This window comes from Diceros bicornis, chromosome 15 (assembly GCF_020826845.1).
Source record: "Diceros bicornis minor isolate mBicDic1 chromosome 15, mDicBic1.mat.cur, whole genome shotgun sequence".
In the NCBI taxonomy this organism is placed as follows: Eukaryota; Metazoa; Chordata; class Mammalia; order Perissodactyla; family Rhinocerotidae; genus Diceros; species Diceros bicornis.
Genome location: NC_080754.1, coordinates 29,794,751 through 29,811,536, shown reverse-complemented (window position 1 = coordinate 29,811,536; position 16,786 = coordinate 29,794,751).

The window sequence follows — 16,786 nt, the reverse complement described above, 5'->3', positions numbered from 1 at the left end:
AATCTCATAGAAGATATTGCTGGCAGAAGTTCCTAGAATTGTGGTTTATAATCTGCCTCCCAAAAACTCTAGGGAATTGACTTCAGGTAACCAGCTGTCCTACACTGGGTGAAATAGGCCAGAAGCCTTGGGGACTGTCTAGGTCTTTGTAAGATGAGTCCCAAAGGAGAAAAACAAAAACCCTCCCCCACACACTCAAAAACCCTCTGAGTGTGAATGAAAGATCTCAGGGAGGACTTTGAGAAGAGAAAGAGAGAGCTTGAGGCTCTAGGGTATCAGGATATGTGGGTGTTCTGGTTGCGGGTGCTGTGGATGTGTGAGGAAAAGTGGATTCTATGGAATATAGGAAAGGGCAGAAGTTTGCAGCCCTGGGAACAAGCTTAGAACTATGCTGTATCTAAAGTCAAACTAGGGCCAGTAGAGGGAGTGGTGTCCACTCCAGCCACCCAGCCTGTCTCCATGCAGTGCCAGCACCAGAGTTGCACAGATGGGAAAAGTGGAGGTCTCATAGATTAAGCAAGTTGCTTTCTGTTATGAGTTGAATTGTGTTCCCATAAAAATAAGATATGTTGAGGGGCCGGCCCGGTGGCGCAAGCGGTTAAGTGCGCGCGCTCCGCTGCGGCGGCCCGGGGTTCGCTGGTTCGGATCCCGGGCGCGCACCGACGCACTGCTTGGTAGGTCATGCTGTGGCGGCGTCCCATATAAAGTGGAGGAAGATGGGCACCGATGTTAGCCCAGGGCCGTCTTCCTCAGCAAAAAAAAGAGGAGGATTGGCGGATGTTAGCTCAGGGCTGATCTCCTCACAAAAAAAAAAAAAAAAAAAGATATGTTGAAGTCCTAAACCCCAGTACCTCAGAATGTAATCTTATTTGGAAATCAGGTCATTGCAGATCTAATTAGTTAAATTAATACCAGGTCATACTGGAGTAGGATGGGCTCCTAATCCAATATAACTGATGTCCCTATGAGAAGATGGCCGTGTGAAGACAGACAAGGAGGACGCCATGTGATGACAGATGATTGGAGTGATGCATTTACAAGTCAAGGAACTCCTGGGTCTACCCAAAACTGGGAGAGGCATGGAACAGATTTTCCTTTAGAGCTCCCGATCCTGCTGACACTTTGATTTTGGACTTCTGGTCTCCAGAACTGTGAGACATTAAATTTCTGTTATTTAAAGCCGCCTAGCTTGTGGTACTTTGTTATGGCAGCCCTATACATCCCTTCCCCTCCCACTCCTACTGCCAGTCCCAACTCCTTCATCACCAAGCTCTTTCCCACCACTCTTTCCCGATCACCATCATCATCCTCATGCCAGGCCAGAGCAGAGCAGACTAGTCCACCAAGAGCTGCCACCTCCAGCAGACCAGCCCCTTCTGGATTCGCAGACTAATAGATCTAGGAGACACCTTGTCATTCCCACCAGGTAGCTGTACAGCCTCTTCTCCAACAACCCCAGCAGCCAAGAGCTTGCCAACTCCCAGTGCAGCTCATTTTATCTTTGGACAGCTCTGACTCAGACAGTTCTTCCTTAGATTGAGCTGACTCCTGGTTCCCAGCAGTGTCGGGCCACTGGTGTAGGGGGTGTGAGGAGAGAATGTGGATAGGGAAAGGGTTGTACTCTATCTTCCCCCACGGCAGTGATCTCGCCCAAGTCTCCTATCTCTGGGCCCCAAATCTCATCTCTCTTAACACAGGCTCTGTGCCTTGAGGAGCAACATTCAGTTCATTTGTCCTTAGAACTCTGCTCCTCAGAAGCAACTTCAGGATTCCTGAAAACTATTCTGTTTTTATTGCCTGGCCCCCAGCCTGTAGCTGAGGTTCTCGGCATGGAATAGGGCCTCAGTAAAGACATGAATGCTGCCTGGAGATAATGGAGGGGGAAGTGAGCAGGAAGGGCAGAGGGCAACAACTCTGTTAGTCAGAGCCACATGTGTTCCCCAAGGATACCCCAGGCAGAGGCCTCCTCAGCCACCTTTGGCACCTCCCTCTCCTCGCCCCACCTCTGTTCCTGGCCACAGGTCTCTCACTGCCTGGTGGATCTGACATCACACCTTGACAGCCCTGCCCAGCCTCTGGGGCAGAGAGAGGGGTGTCATTGAGGAGGAAGCAGAACGGCAGCTTCCCTCCCTGAGTCCTTTCCACGGCAGGTTCCAACACCTGCATTGCCTCTCCTGCCCTGTCAGCAGGAGTCCAGGTCAGCGATGGTAATCCTGTTTTCAAGGGAATGCACAAAACTTCCCTTCATGCTCTAAATTATTGGACAGATTTTCTTTGTTGTTGCTTGGGCCAGGCAGTCACCTCCCTAGACCTAACTGTGACTGGGCCTTAATTAAGCAAAGCCTTACTTTGAGACCCTCTAATGAAAAGAGTTACCACAGTATGACATAATGTATTTTATTACAGTTAATAAAATAAAAAGCATTGTAACAGGAAGTGATGAGGAACTTCTGAAGAACCCAAAAAAATGTGTCCCTCATCAAAAGTCAAACTTTGGCCTCTCGTATTATTTCTTCCACTCCTAACCCCACTAAAAGTGAATGCAGATGAAGAGGACTTTCTTAATGTTTAAAAAATTAATGAAATATTAGTTTGACTGCAAGATTGTGAGTGCCAGTACAGCTTTTCCTTATGTTTTAGAGTAATTGAACCACTATATTCCTCACTGTGGCCCAAAGAAGATTTCCAAACGTCTCTAGACAGAGCTCTCCTTCTCTGCCTCTGCTGAGATCCGCTCTTGTAGGAAGTCATCTGGACCCAACAGACCAAGCACTGAATTTGGCTGTATTTGTGTTACATTTCCTGTGTGTTGAGGGTTTGGCTACCAAGAGAGGGATTCTGGATGGAATCTTCCATTCTGGTTTCAGCTCCTAGAGGTAGCTATTGAACTCAAGGCAAATCAGACGTTAAAAAATATATACATGTTGAAAAATTATCTGACAATTACTTCTGCTCTCTTTTTGAAGACTTCATTATGGTTGCCTGATTCGTGCTACATATAGGGAGGAGGAGAGGCGATATTTTTAATGTATCCCCTTATGTGGCTGAGCCAGTTGGCTCTCTTCTTATTGGAACAGGCTACTGAGGCCAAAATACAAAAAGTATTAAAAAGAGAGAGAGAGAAAGCCAAGGACAAAGACTAATCATTTTCTGCTTAAAAAATGGCTTTGATTTGTGACTGTGGAACTCTCCACTGTTTCTCTTCTCTTCAAAGATATCTAGCAGAAGGTTTCCTTAGCCTCACCACAAAAGCCTCCAAGTTGCCAGAACACTTTTCTGAGGAGACTCAGAGCATATGTATGCCTGTCAGGTATACAAAGGTTTCCTTAGTTCTTAGATGTTTCCTAACCCTTTAAAAACTAGTTGAATTGAGGGAATCTAGAGAAGTACTTACTTTTTAAAACACCTATCAGACAAAAAGTGGTAAGAAAAAAGAAGGCAGGATAAGTGGTGTGAAGAGCCTTGGAATGGTGAGTAGGAAATGTAAATTATTTTCTTGGCCAAGCTACAAATTTGTCTTGTGCTTGCCAGAAATCACTGTTTTTTGTGACTGTAAATTTTCTGTAAGTGTCAGCTGGTCTGGTTTGTAAATTATTGCAAGGAGTAAGCAAGCAATGCCATATATTGTAATTTCATTCTGCTCATATTGCCAGATTCTATTTCATTTTATTATTCTATGAACTCATAATGGAATAAGGAGTATAGACTTTGATTCAGAATACGTGTGATGTTAGTATAAACACCTCATAGAAAACCCCAAATGTATTTTGAAGCCTATATAGTCATTGTTTACTATAGGAAGAGTTTTACTTTAATAACCATGTTTATGCTCACTTGTATTTGTTCTACTTTGAGGTTCCTCAAATACGTAATGTTATTATATTTATTTGACTGTTGTAACAGTCTTCAGATTGGTCTAGGGACCAATCTCCATTTTCCTTATTGTCCATTGGTCTTTATACTGCTCTCATACTAAAAAAAAATTGGGTTATGTAATGAACCTCAATTTATAAATTCAGCTCTGCTTCCCCAGACTTGGTGTTAGGCACGAGGCAAACAATTAGACCCCTCCCCGCAGTGCAAGATGAAGATCTTTCACTCACAGAGCTCAGTCCTTGGTGACTGCTTGTTGCATAGCATGAAGTCCAAAATCCTTGGGCCTTCACAGTCTGCCCCCATCTGTTTTTCTAGGCTTCCCGTCTTTTCACATCCACTTCCTCTCTCCCTATGTTCTTCACACCAGTCACACCACCCTTCTCAAGGTGCCAGAGCACCCTATGTTCCTTCACTTTTTCATGCTTTACTAATCTGTGTGAAATGCTGTCCCCCGTTCTTGCCCTGGAATCACCCTGTTCAAAGGTTGCTTCCTTCCCCACTCCACTCAGGCAGAGTTAGTCTTTGCCTCCAATGGGAGCCCAGGAACTGTTTGCATTTCTCTATCTGACGGTATCATAATTCTCTAAGTGTCTGTCTCTCCCACTGCAGCCTCTTCGGGAGCAGGTGCATTTCTCATCTTAACTCCCCAGCAGCATAACTTAAGGAATCAGTGCCTGTCCATGAGAAGCCCTTGATAAATATTGGTCAAATCAATGAACAAATGAATAAACTGTTCTGAAATTTCCTCCTCAAATAATGCTACCCTTAAAAATATCAATTTATTGGGTTATATATATATATCTTGTTTATATATCTTGTTCTATGTGGCAGAGTGAGGTATTAACAGCTATAATGCTGTAAAGGGAACAATAGAAACAAGAAAGGCTGCTGAGTAAGGCACAGAAGGGGTTCAAGGAGAAGATGGTCCTGTCAACAATCAGTCAAAAATCTTTGTTAAGGTCTTATTATGTACCAGGCCTCTTTCTAGGTACCCCCTATTGTATTTTCTTTCTTTTCATTTTAGGTTCAGAACCCTTTCTAAAATAAAAAAAAAAACAACTTCATTTTTAGACACACACACACACACACACACACCCCTAGTTTTAATTAGGTCTCTCTGAACTTTGGTTCTGTGCTCTGTGAGAGCAATCTTGCTGTTTTCATGAAGGTATATCTTCCTATTTTTGTCAGTCTGGTGTTCTTATTAAGTGGGCCTGTGCTCTGGATAGGATTCCAGACCCTCTGTGATCTCCTGTGGATAAGGCAGGTCGGGGGAAAGCCCTCAGTAGGAACCACAAAGCTCTCACAAGAGCAACTGATGTCTAGTTGTGTCTCCCCTTGGACTGGAAGTCAGGAGACATCAAGGTAAAGGAGACTGGAGAAAAGCTCATGCTTGGGAAACCAGCGGCAGGGGCTGCGTGGGCTGGTGGTTTCTGTGCAAACATTCTCATCTGAAACATAAAGCAGGAAATGCTGAAGATTTCCAATAATCTTTTTTTATATCTCCTATCAAGAACATTCTAGGGCACAAAAGAATTTGCTTCTCGCTGTTTCTCATCTATGGGGTTTCCTAGCCAGCATCTTTTTTTTTTTTTTTTTTGGTAAGGAATATCAGCCCTGAGCTAACATCTATGCCAATCCTCCTCTTTTTGCTGAGGAAGACGGGCCCCAAGCTAACATCCTTTTAGTTGCTGTATGTGGGAAGCCGCCTCAGCATGGCCAGACAAGCTGGCCCCTAGCCAGCATCTTGAACCGAATTGAATTAAAAATGAAGCCAAAGTGATAACTAGCTTTGTCCCTAGACTTTTTTTTTTTTTAACTGTGGCACCTATACTGTTGTATTGTAGGTAACTAACTAGAATGTTCTTTCTAATTGCCTGTTGTTGTTAATGGTTTATCTACTTGGAAACCCAGCTCTGTCCAAGATAGGCCCTTAGTTGACACTAATTTTATCTTAATTTTATGAAGGTCCACCACACCCCTAATAATCCGACATTCTTAAATACACTGCTTGGCTGTGCTGTCAAAGGCAGTTACATTTGACACATTCAGAACAGAGTCCAGAAGCGTGTTTGCTTCTGTGCTAGGGACACTGCGGTGCAGGACTGTGGTGCTTTCTTGATGACTATGGCTGAAACACACTTTGGTATTGCTAGATCTCTCCAGATTGGAAATACTGAATTATGGTGGCAGGAGAAACTCTCTCAGATTTTTCAGGGTCAAAGAGAATGCGTAAAAATGTTAACTGCTTTTGTTTCATGCTTTCTCTCTTTCCATAGAGGGACATAGAAATAAAAAGAATTTATATGGAGTGGGCAGGAATAAAATCTTCTGGTCAATCAAGATAGCATACTTCTTAAATGTGAGATTATACTTCTTGAAGGATTAGAATATAATAGAATTAAGTCAATGCTAAAATAACTCCAAGCAGAATTTAGCACAAATGTCTTTTGCTCCCCGCCCCCCACAGGCACTGAATTTCACTTTCAGTCTTTCCAGGCTCTGGGACCTGGCCAAGCTCTTCCCTCCTGGGACAGCTGCTTTTAGGAGCCAACTAGGCTAGCAGTGCTTCTCTCCCAGCTCAGCCAGCTTTCAGAAAGTTCAAATGGCCTGGTGGACAAGTCCTTTTACACCCAAGGCCGGTTCCACTCCCTAGGCCTCTCATCCCTGTCACCCTCAGCTTCCCTGGACCTTCAGCCTGTTTCTCCACTGTCATCTTCACGCATCTCAGTGCTTCTTCTCCTCCTCAGTCTGCTGGGCACTCCAGCCTCCATTCCTCACAAACAAACTGCTTATAAAGTGATAATCAAAATATTTGATACAAAATGGTGTGGGCTGGCTCCAACCAAGCAGAAAGGAAAATGGCCATCATGCAAATGCAGATTCATATAATCCACAGAGGCCTCTGCTGTACCACGTGTTACAGCTCACCCATCCTCTCCGCATCCTCTTCTGTTGCCAGAGCCATCGCTCCATATTATCAGCTCAGGACAGGGCCCTTCCCGGGGGGGAAGGTGTCTGGGCAGGTGGTAGGGGGATCCCTCTGTGTAATGAATGAGGCTGCCATAGCCTACTGCCTGAGCTTCACCAACCTCTTCCGCATCAGATCCTGTTACCCGCGGGAACCGACCTGAAGACGGAGTATTTGCTTCCCAGAGGACTCCAGCTTCTGATCTGCTCTTTAGGGGCATTTTTTTTTTTTTTACTGTGAATTAATAAGTTGGTATTCTGATTTTATTTTTATAATGCAAGTTATAAATTACTTTCTAGATTTAAATCCTTCCATCACTCCCCTTTACCTTCAGATTGAAATCTGAACTCCTGGTCATGGTTTAGAAGGCTGTAGGTGGTCTGACCCTTGGCCACCTATCTAGCTTCATATTCCACTGCTCCTCCACAGCCCCTGGACCCCAGATGCTACAGAATTCTTTGAGTTCTCTTGTGTGACAGTCTTTCTTCTGCCTGAGATGATGCCTCCTCACCCTTTTATTTCTGGCTGACTCTAGCTTGTTCATCCAAACGAGGCTCAGGATTTGCTCCTGAGTGAAACCTTCCCTGACTTTTCCAGGCCGGGGTGAAGTGACCCTCCTCTTTGCTCCCATAATGCCCCATTCTAACCTCAATTACAGCCTTCTCATCCTATGTGTTCTCTGGATCCTACATTGTAATGGTTGATTTTCTAGTTTATATTTCCCTGTAGACCATGAGTCAGTCAAGTAGGCTCCAGGTCAATTCTCCTAAAAGCAATGTGCTTTTGGCATCCGTGGGAGGGTCTTGTGCTTTTAATCCTTTTTTTGCCTAAATTTTGGCATTTTTATTTTGTTTTTTCTTGATGGAATTGCTGGATTTCCACAGACATTAGATGTGGACTCTAAGGCACCTTCAAAGAGGTCATGTTTGCAGTTACCCATGATGGAGGCTGAGCAGTAAAGCCTGAATGAGGTGGGGATGGAGCACTTAGCAGGCAGCTGGAAGCATTGCTGTGGATGAGATGTGGAGATTATATGGAGACTCCAAAGACTATTGTCTGTGAGTGGATCCCAACTGTAAATACTTGAAATAACTTGCTTTCAGTCACCCATAATATTTGGTACAAATTAGTATTTATAATTTTTTAAAAATTTTATTTATTTATTTTTTCCTCCAAAGCCCCAGTAGATAGTTGTATGTCATAGCTGCACATCCTTCTAGTTGCTGTATGTGGGACGCCGCCTCAGCATGGCCGGAGAAGCGGTGCGTTGGTGCGCGCCCGGGATCCGAACCCGGGCCGCCAGCAGCGGAGCGCACGCACTTAACCGCTAAGCCATGGGGCCAGCCCAGTATTTATAATTTATAGTGTTTATAATTAGCATTTCAGAATCCAGTATATTATTTAGTGACTTTGAGATCGTAGTTCACAGTAAATAAAAGAAAAATAACAGCCACAAAGGAACTAACAATACCATCATTCAGAAAATGTTGTAAATCTGTTATGAGCTGATTTGAAACACAAAATCTGAGGTACTTTTGGTCAAAATATTTTAAAAAGTCTTTAAAATGCCATAAAGATAGGACCGAAGAATGGAACAGATAAAAGAAAAAAGTACTCAGACGGGGATTGACTTTTTAGCCAGGCTCCACGCCCAAGCATGTGTTAACTTCACTCCTCTGTACTAGAAGTGGGAGATACAAAAACGAGTAAGTCAGGGTTCCTGCCCGTAAGGCCCTCACCACCTAGTGGGAGAGACAGGCTGACCAACCAACAGCTAAGAGCGAAGGAGATAATTTAGAGTTGATACATTGGATTTGTTTTTGGAGGCAGTGATTCTAAGAACGAGAATAGCTGCCTTCCTGCCAAAGCTAATACATGAGCTGTTGGCATTCTTAGGCATAATTCAAATAATGAGTCAAACCAGTCCTCAGAGTAGATAACTAAAAACATTGCATGGCTTATCAATATTTGTTCCTCAGGCAGAAAACTACCATACTATTTCTTGACCTTATTGAATTTGGTGGGTTAAGGTAATGTTTTCTAGGATATTCTGTGGATTCTGTTTTAAGAAAGTTGCTCTGATACCTGAATAGTTTCCTTTTCCTTGTTTTTTTATTATTCTGAAATAATAGTTATTCTTCATTAAGTTGCTTTGCTTTGTGACTTTTTTCTTTTAGTTTTGTGTTTTAACATTTAGGGTACCATCATTCTATATTGAAAACTGTCTCTTAGGAAGCCACCCACTGGTTGCTCACTGTGACTTTAAGGGGAGAGGCCTTTCTTTAGAATGCTGGTAGAAATGGTTGCTACAATACTAGACATAATTAATGAATAATATCAGTAAGCGATGATGTTTGTTTGAGAGCTAAGAAAGATTCTCTGTGACTGTCTATTCTTTGGTAAATCACTTATCTTCACAGTCTCCTCTTACTGTGGGTAATTCTTTTGCTGTTGGTTGGCAGTGAACTTACCTATGAGAAGATATGGCACCTCAGGGCTTTTATTTGTTTGAGCTGAAAAAAGTTCTTTCTCCTTCCAATGACAGAGGGTGATACTTTTCTATTCTAATTCAAAACAGGTTTCAGAACAGGTGACATTTTCAGGGAGAAAGAAGAAAGGGTGAATGAATGAGCCAGCGTATACTTTCTATAACACACAAAAAGAAAATAAGAACGGGACACAGATAAAACAACCAGACTTATTAAGAAATTAGTAAAGTTTCTCAATCAATGTATTAAGTACATGCAATCAGCATTTGCCCCTCAAATCACAAGGAGGCAGCACAGTCTCATGGGAGGAGGGGAAGTGGGTATTAGAAACTCCTGTTTCTCATGCTTCCTGTGCTGTGTTTGTCCAGATGGCCCTAGATGCTGGGAAGGTCTCATGAAATCAGTCGGTTGTCTGCTTCCTGGTACAGTTGCCCCTTAATCGTATGAAACAATATCCTTAATGCTAAAAATAACCAGAGTCTGAGTCCAAGACTTCAGTGTTGACCATCTCGTGTACCTGGTAGTCGTGGGGATCAGCATGTTCTCCTCTCACTCATCTCTAATAACGAGTATCATCAAGTCTAGCCAAAGTTGCCTCCTTAATAACTACTCCTCAAAAGTAACCCCCTGTGTAGTGGTAATTGACTTGCCAAATGTAACACCGACTTTGTACCACAGTTTTTTTCTAACGGAGAGAAAAACACTTTTCTCATGGGAAGTGTTTGTTGTTTTATTCGTGGGGGAAAGGAACAAAATGAGGTAAAACTCCCAAATCATCCTATGAGCAAATTACTTCTCTGATAGAAATTAGGGTCCATGTTCAAGTCATAACTATAACTAGCCACGTAGTTTTGTTCAAGTCATTTCACTGTGCTGGACTTCAGTTTCTCCAGTTGGAAAATGGATGTGCATATGAAGGGGATGATATTTCAGTGGTAAATGTGGGAACACTGCGGAAATAGCAAGTTGGGAAGCCATCTTAGCTGAATATGTTGAAGCACATGAATATAGGATGTTTATATTTATTTGGGTTCTGTTTTCACTTCTATTCTATGACTGATTCTTTTTGGGTCCTGGGGCATTTATTCAGCCTCTGCATTTGTTCATTCATTTGTTCATTGATTCAGTAAAAATTTATTGAGTGTCTAGTATGTGTCAGGCACTATCCTAACCTCTGAGGATATAAGAGTGTACAAAAAAACTAGGGTTCCTGTTTTCAGAGAGCCTACATTCTAGTGAGAGAGATGGACAATAAATATATAAGCAAATAAGAAAACAAGATAATTGCAGATTGTGAAAAGTGGTAAGAAAGAAATCAAAAGGGGGATGGGATGGAAGGTAACTGGGGCAATCACTTCTAGGTAGATGCCTGTAGAGATGCCATCTGAGCTGAGACTTGACCAACAAAATGCCAGCAACCTTAGCTTCTAAGCCTGCCAAGGTAGAGAGGTTACTCATATTAGTAATCCATAGGTGCAAAAATGACCCATTTAGACTGTTTCCCATGCACAGTACACTTTGTCGACAAAAAGCCCTCAGGCAGATTGCCACAGATGTCAGCCTCAATTTTGTAGATTTCCATAGCATCCTTTGGTAGGATTGGTCCTAGCAAAATTGCCAACCATACCCTCATTTGGTGAGGGAGGATGCAGGATGTCCTTTGACTGTGGTGCATGTTCTGGCCTTGCCAGTCCTGCTTGGACCAGGCTGCAGGCAAAGAATGAACATGTGCTTAGTCACAGCTGAACTGTGCTGACAAAGGAGAGCCATCTGCTTCCTCCAGCCCTGCCCATGCCAGCCAGGGAGCTCCTGAGCCCATCTGTCACCTCCTGGGGACCGAGCTGACTCACAGAGCACTGGCAGCTCTTTTGATGTTGGAGGGGTTGAGACAGAGGGCTTGGATTAAAAGCAAGTGGAGCGAGTGGCTGCCTATGTAATATGACTGGAACTTTTCTCCCCTGACCTGTCTTCAGTGCTCAAAATTCTACTGCTAGAAGTTGGCATGCAATCCAACTTGCAATCCAAGAAAGTTTTTTCTTGGTTTGTTTGTTCGCCTTTTAGTCCTCAGGTCTCTCATTAATTTTTGGAGGAAGGGCCACTCTTTAAACATTATAATTTAACATCTTAAAAGGGATTCACAAAAACTTCTAAAAATGACAAGAGTCAGGTTTTAGGTGTCATGCCCCGGATCTCATCTTATCCAGAACTGCCCCACCTCTGAAATGACAAATTCATACACCCCACTCTTAGAGTGTGACTCCTAGTCTTCTAACCTTCCCATTGAGTTACTCCCATTACACTGCTCTGCAGCCTCCTGGAGACCTCTGTTTCCACGAGAAGTTCACGGTCTGTGTCTGACGTAAGATGCATGCACAGATAACTGTAACTCAAGGTTGAGGGCCATGAGTCTCTGTCTGCTGTCTCCCACCATTCAGCTTAAGACATAACACATTACTGTGGTAGGCTGAAAAATGCCCTCCCTCCCAAAGATATCAGGTCCTAATCCCTGAAACCTGTGAATGTTAAATTTTGAAAAACGATCTTTGTAGATGTATTAAGTTAAGGGTCTTGAGATGGGTAGATTATCCGGATGGGCCCTAAATGCCATCACAAGTGTCCTTATAAGAGGGAGGCAGAGGGAGATTTCACACACATGTGCAAGTACACACACACACACACACACACACACACACACACACAGAGAAGGTCCTGTGAAGACAGCAGAAAAAGATTTGAAGATTGGAGTGATGGGGCCACAAATGCAGGAATGCTGGCAGCCACCAGAAGCTGGAAGAGGTAAGGAGCAGAATCTCCCCTAGAGCCTCCAGAGGGAGCATGGCCCTGCTCACACCTTCATTCTAGCCCAGTGATATTGATTTCAGCCTTCTGGCCTCTAGAACTGTGAGAGAATAAATTTCTGTTGTTTTAAGCTGCCAAATTTGTGGTAATTTGTTACAGCAGCCACAGGAAACTAATACTATTACTAAATCAATGGAAGCCACCTGTGTTCCCCTACCAACTTGCAACCCCCTCCCTCTATCCTCTGGAGGTAGCCAGGACCTTGAATTTGTTGTTTATTATTCCCTGAATTTCATTATACTTTTATTACTTATGTATTATTCTGAAATAACATGTCATTTAATATATAGTATCATATTGTATCTTTCTGCAGATTGCTTTTTGCTTTCATCCTTTGCATATTTTAAATTTATGTATATAAATATGTATTTTGTAAATTATTTGTGTTGATACATGTAGCTCTAGTTTATTTTCACTGTTGCATAGTATTCCTGTGTGTGTGTGTGTGTGTGTGTGTGTGTGTGTGTGTGTGTGTACCACAATTTTAAAATCAATTCTTCTGTTGATGGACATTTAGATGGACATTTAGGTTGTTTCCAGTTTCTCAGTCTTTCAGAGAGTGATGCATTGAACATTTTTTTGCATGTGTCTCCTTGTGCTCACATTCAGGAATGTTTCTAGGATATTTACCAGAGAATAGAATTACTAGGTCAAAGATTGTGTCATCATCACTGTTACTAGATATTGTCAAACTGCTCTGCAAAAGTACCGTTGTACACTTGGTGGGTTGGATTTTGACAGCTGGAGATTTCAATAAGGGGAATGATGTGTACCAAAGCTGTAGAGAAGGGAGACAGAGGGAGCCGTAAGTAGTCAAAGCAGTGGTTCTCAGTTGAGGCATGAAAGCAAATCTGAATTGCTCAGGGGAATTTTTTGCAATCTTTGCCCTCTTTTGCCCACTCTCTCCCCATTCTGGGATGTGTTCTCAAGGAATTGATATATTCTCCCAGGTAATTGTGGCACGCTGTGGTTGAGAACCAGTAGACTGGTGCCTGAGAAGGAGCAGAGAGAGAGGAGGCAGGAAAGCTGGGCTGGGAGGACCACTGGGAGGGCTGAGATGTCAGGCCAGGAGCATGCATGTCAGTCAGAGGGCACCAAAAGAGCCTGAGCAGAAGCCGAGCACCTACCCCTCTGCAGGAATCCACAGGCACCATTAGGGCTTCAGCACCCTTAGGTTAGGCGATTTAGGATAAAGGTTTGCATATCTGATCACGTGTACTAAGCTCTGGCCTATGACAGCACTTGTCTCAAGTCCACCTTCTAACCTTGCTCACTGAAGAGTCATTTTATCCATAGCTGGATATCCATTTATCCAGTCATTCCATAGCTGTTGCTCCCCAGGTCCCTGGGTGCACCGAAGATGCTGAAGACTTGGCTTATGGTTAGCATGTATATGTATGCCTGAGGAAGATTCACTCTGAGCTAACATCCACTGCCAATCTTCCTCTTTTTGTATGTGAGCTGCTGCCACAGCATAGCCACTGACAGACGAGTGCTGTGGGTCTGCGCCTGGGAACCAAACCCCGGGCTGCCAGAGCGGGGTGTGCGGAACTTAACCACTAGGCCACTGGGGCTAGCCCTTTATATTTTAATTATAGTTGGCAGCCTAGGAAAATTCAGGAGAGTTGAATATAATACTGCCATTGCATTTATAGAACATAACATGCTGTATGAGTAAACTGTGTGTATCCCTATGGAAAAATGTATACATCCAAATAACATATCATGTGAAAACAGACATACACATTGATTAAAAAACAGTAAAGGGTGTGTGCATGTGTATGTACATTGATAAGGATTAGAAGAAGACTCAAAACAATGCAAAGAGTTGGTCTTTTAAGTTTATGGCTTATTTTCCCCATGCTGGTACAGGTACTCCTTCCTTCTTAGCAAAAATTGTACTTTATTAATCATGTACAAAACTATAGAACTACATTTGGCCCGAAAGAGTCCTTAGAGATCCCTCATCTAGTTTGTCCCTTTCCACAACATGCAGGTGGGAAGACGGGCCTCCAACGGAGAGGTCTGCTGGAGAAAGCAGCTAACCAGTCAGGAGCTGGGACTAGCGCTTGCTCCCATCCCAGTGTGCTTTCCCCCACAGCACCTCTCAGCATTACCAACTCATTCAGACTACCTTATTCTGCTGGAAAACGTTAGATAACTCTTAGTGAGTCTATTTTAATTTAATATTAGTACTTTGTCAAAATATTGATTTTAGCCTAAAAGTTGACCATATTTAATGAATATTAAAAAATTGTAATAGTTTCTCATAATTATCAAGGTGAGTGATTGCTTTTTTTGGAAATCTTTTATAAAATAACACAATGTTTAGACAACTGTGAAAATAAAAACTTTCTAAATTACTTGATATCTCTCTTCATGTCTCCTGGAAGTGTACGGAGGACCTTGTTGGTAGTAAAGATTGCTTTAATAACATACCTTATCTTCACAAATCAAGCCATCATCTCAGATGTATTGGGAGTGTGGTGGGATGGGAGAATAGTCTATAAAGGTCTCAAAGTCTGAGGTAATTGGTGGAAGAAGAGGCCTATTTCTTTGAGGCTTGGCACTAGACTTGCCAGAGGGTCAGATTGAACTAGAAGGAAGTTTTAGAGTTTAAAGTTTTAGGGCTTACACCACGAACACCAATAGCAAAAATAAAAGAGGAAAAAAAAATCACCTTGTAATTCCACCACTCTAACATGTTAATTGCTTTCATTTTCTCTGTTACTTTTAGTCCTTGATTTTATGCCATCATTTCATGTAACTATAAATATAGTTACAACGCTGCCTTCTTTTTTTCACTCAACCTTATATGGTGAACACTTTTGTCTTAGGGCCAATTTGGTTGCAAGGAACAATCGCTTAGTCAAGTTAAATTATCTCAGAAAAAAGTTGTGCGCGTGCGCCTAATCTTACAGAACTCCAAGGACAGGAACCTGACCGCTAAGCTCCACAGGCACTGGAGCTAGGACGTGCAAAGCCATCAGCTATTGACGCTGCTCCATCAGTGGCTTTGGTGGGATCCCTGCTGGTCTTTGCACTTCTGTTCTGCATTCTCATAACTTCAGTTGCATATTGCCAATAACGGCCACCCCAAACTACATGACCTTACAGTTCCACACTTTTCAATCATCCTCTCTCTAGCTCTTAAAGTCAAATCCTGATTTAATTGGCCTAATTTGTCTTTTCCATCCAGTTAGGGCACAAAAGTCAGAGGTCTCTATTCAGACGGTAGATTGGCTGTCACTAACTCAGGTGAACACACCTTGGTCCAGTTGGGTGTGGCTGGGGAGGTGGAGCACTTGCTCCAGATCCTAGCTCTGCAGGCACCAAGGCCATGTGCAGGGCCCTCTGCCCCCAGCCCCAAGCAGTGAGTGTGGGTGGGCACCAGCTCCCATGCGGCTGTGTAGTCTTCACAACTATGAACTGTAATGAATGCACCACACTGCATCAAGTGGATGTTCCATAATTTATGATCCCATTCTTCTGCTGTTAGTTTCATAGGTTAGCTCCTTTCGGTTTAGGGGCTGCTAGAAGTAAAACTATGATGAACATTTTTGCGCCTACATCTTCCTTTTCACCTGAATTATATAAAATAATCTTTAAATTACACAGAGATTACATTCTCTGAACACCTTCAGGATACAAAACATAACCTTGTATTTTTTTGTTTAAAAAGTGTGTATATTTGCTAGAGATTTATCGTAGGTAGTTATGAGCAAAATAATAGGATGTGATATCTGGGATTTGCTTCAAAACACTCTAGGAAAAAAATTGGAGGGTGGTGGGTGATAGCTGCAGCAAGGTTGGTGAAATGTTGATGACTGTTGGAGCTGATGATGGGGACATGGGTATTTATTATAAACTCTTGCCTCCATTTTGCTGTTCACTTCCCACTTCCTTTCTCTTCCTCTCCCTTCTAGATTATGTGTTGTTTTTCCTCATGTTTCCTCTAGATACTTGGTGCCTCCGTGTCCATCCATCTGTCCACCCATTCAGTAATCCATTCACATAAAAAATTTGAGCCTATGTTTTGGGCAAGACACTGGAAAATGTGCACAATGTAGACACTTTCATTGTTTTAGGTGTTATCAGACAGCTGTTAAGAGAAACTCAGTCACAACCTATTTTGTACCATGAGATAAGAGATAGGCAGCTTAACACTCTTGGAATGACTGTCTTTTAGAAGAGGAGCCAACTGCCTGCTGGTGGGGTGGGCAGTGTGATAGAGGACAGAGGCAGCAGCAGGAGAGCTGGGAGAGAAGGTCTTCTCCTTCAATACCTACCTCCTCCTTACCGCCTTTTTGCCCGATGGTTTTCAGCCTTTAGGAATTTTGAACTGGAAGCCACATTTTGCGGTCATATTTATTTAGTAAAATGAAAATGGTACATATTAAGATCCTTGGATTTTTTGTTACCTTTAATATAAAGCATTAAAGAGTCTCAAGTGCTCAAGAAAATTAATACTTTATATTCATGCTGAAAAATCAAAAGTCAAATCAAATGGCTTAATTTTCTAATCATTTCCCAAAACATTAGTAGATTATAAATGTTACGTGAGCTCAGTGAAATTGTAGGGTGATAGTTC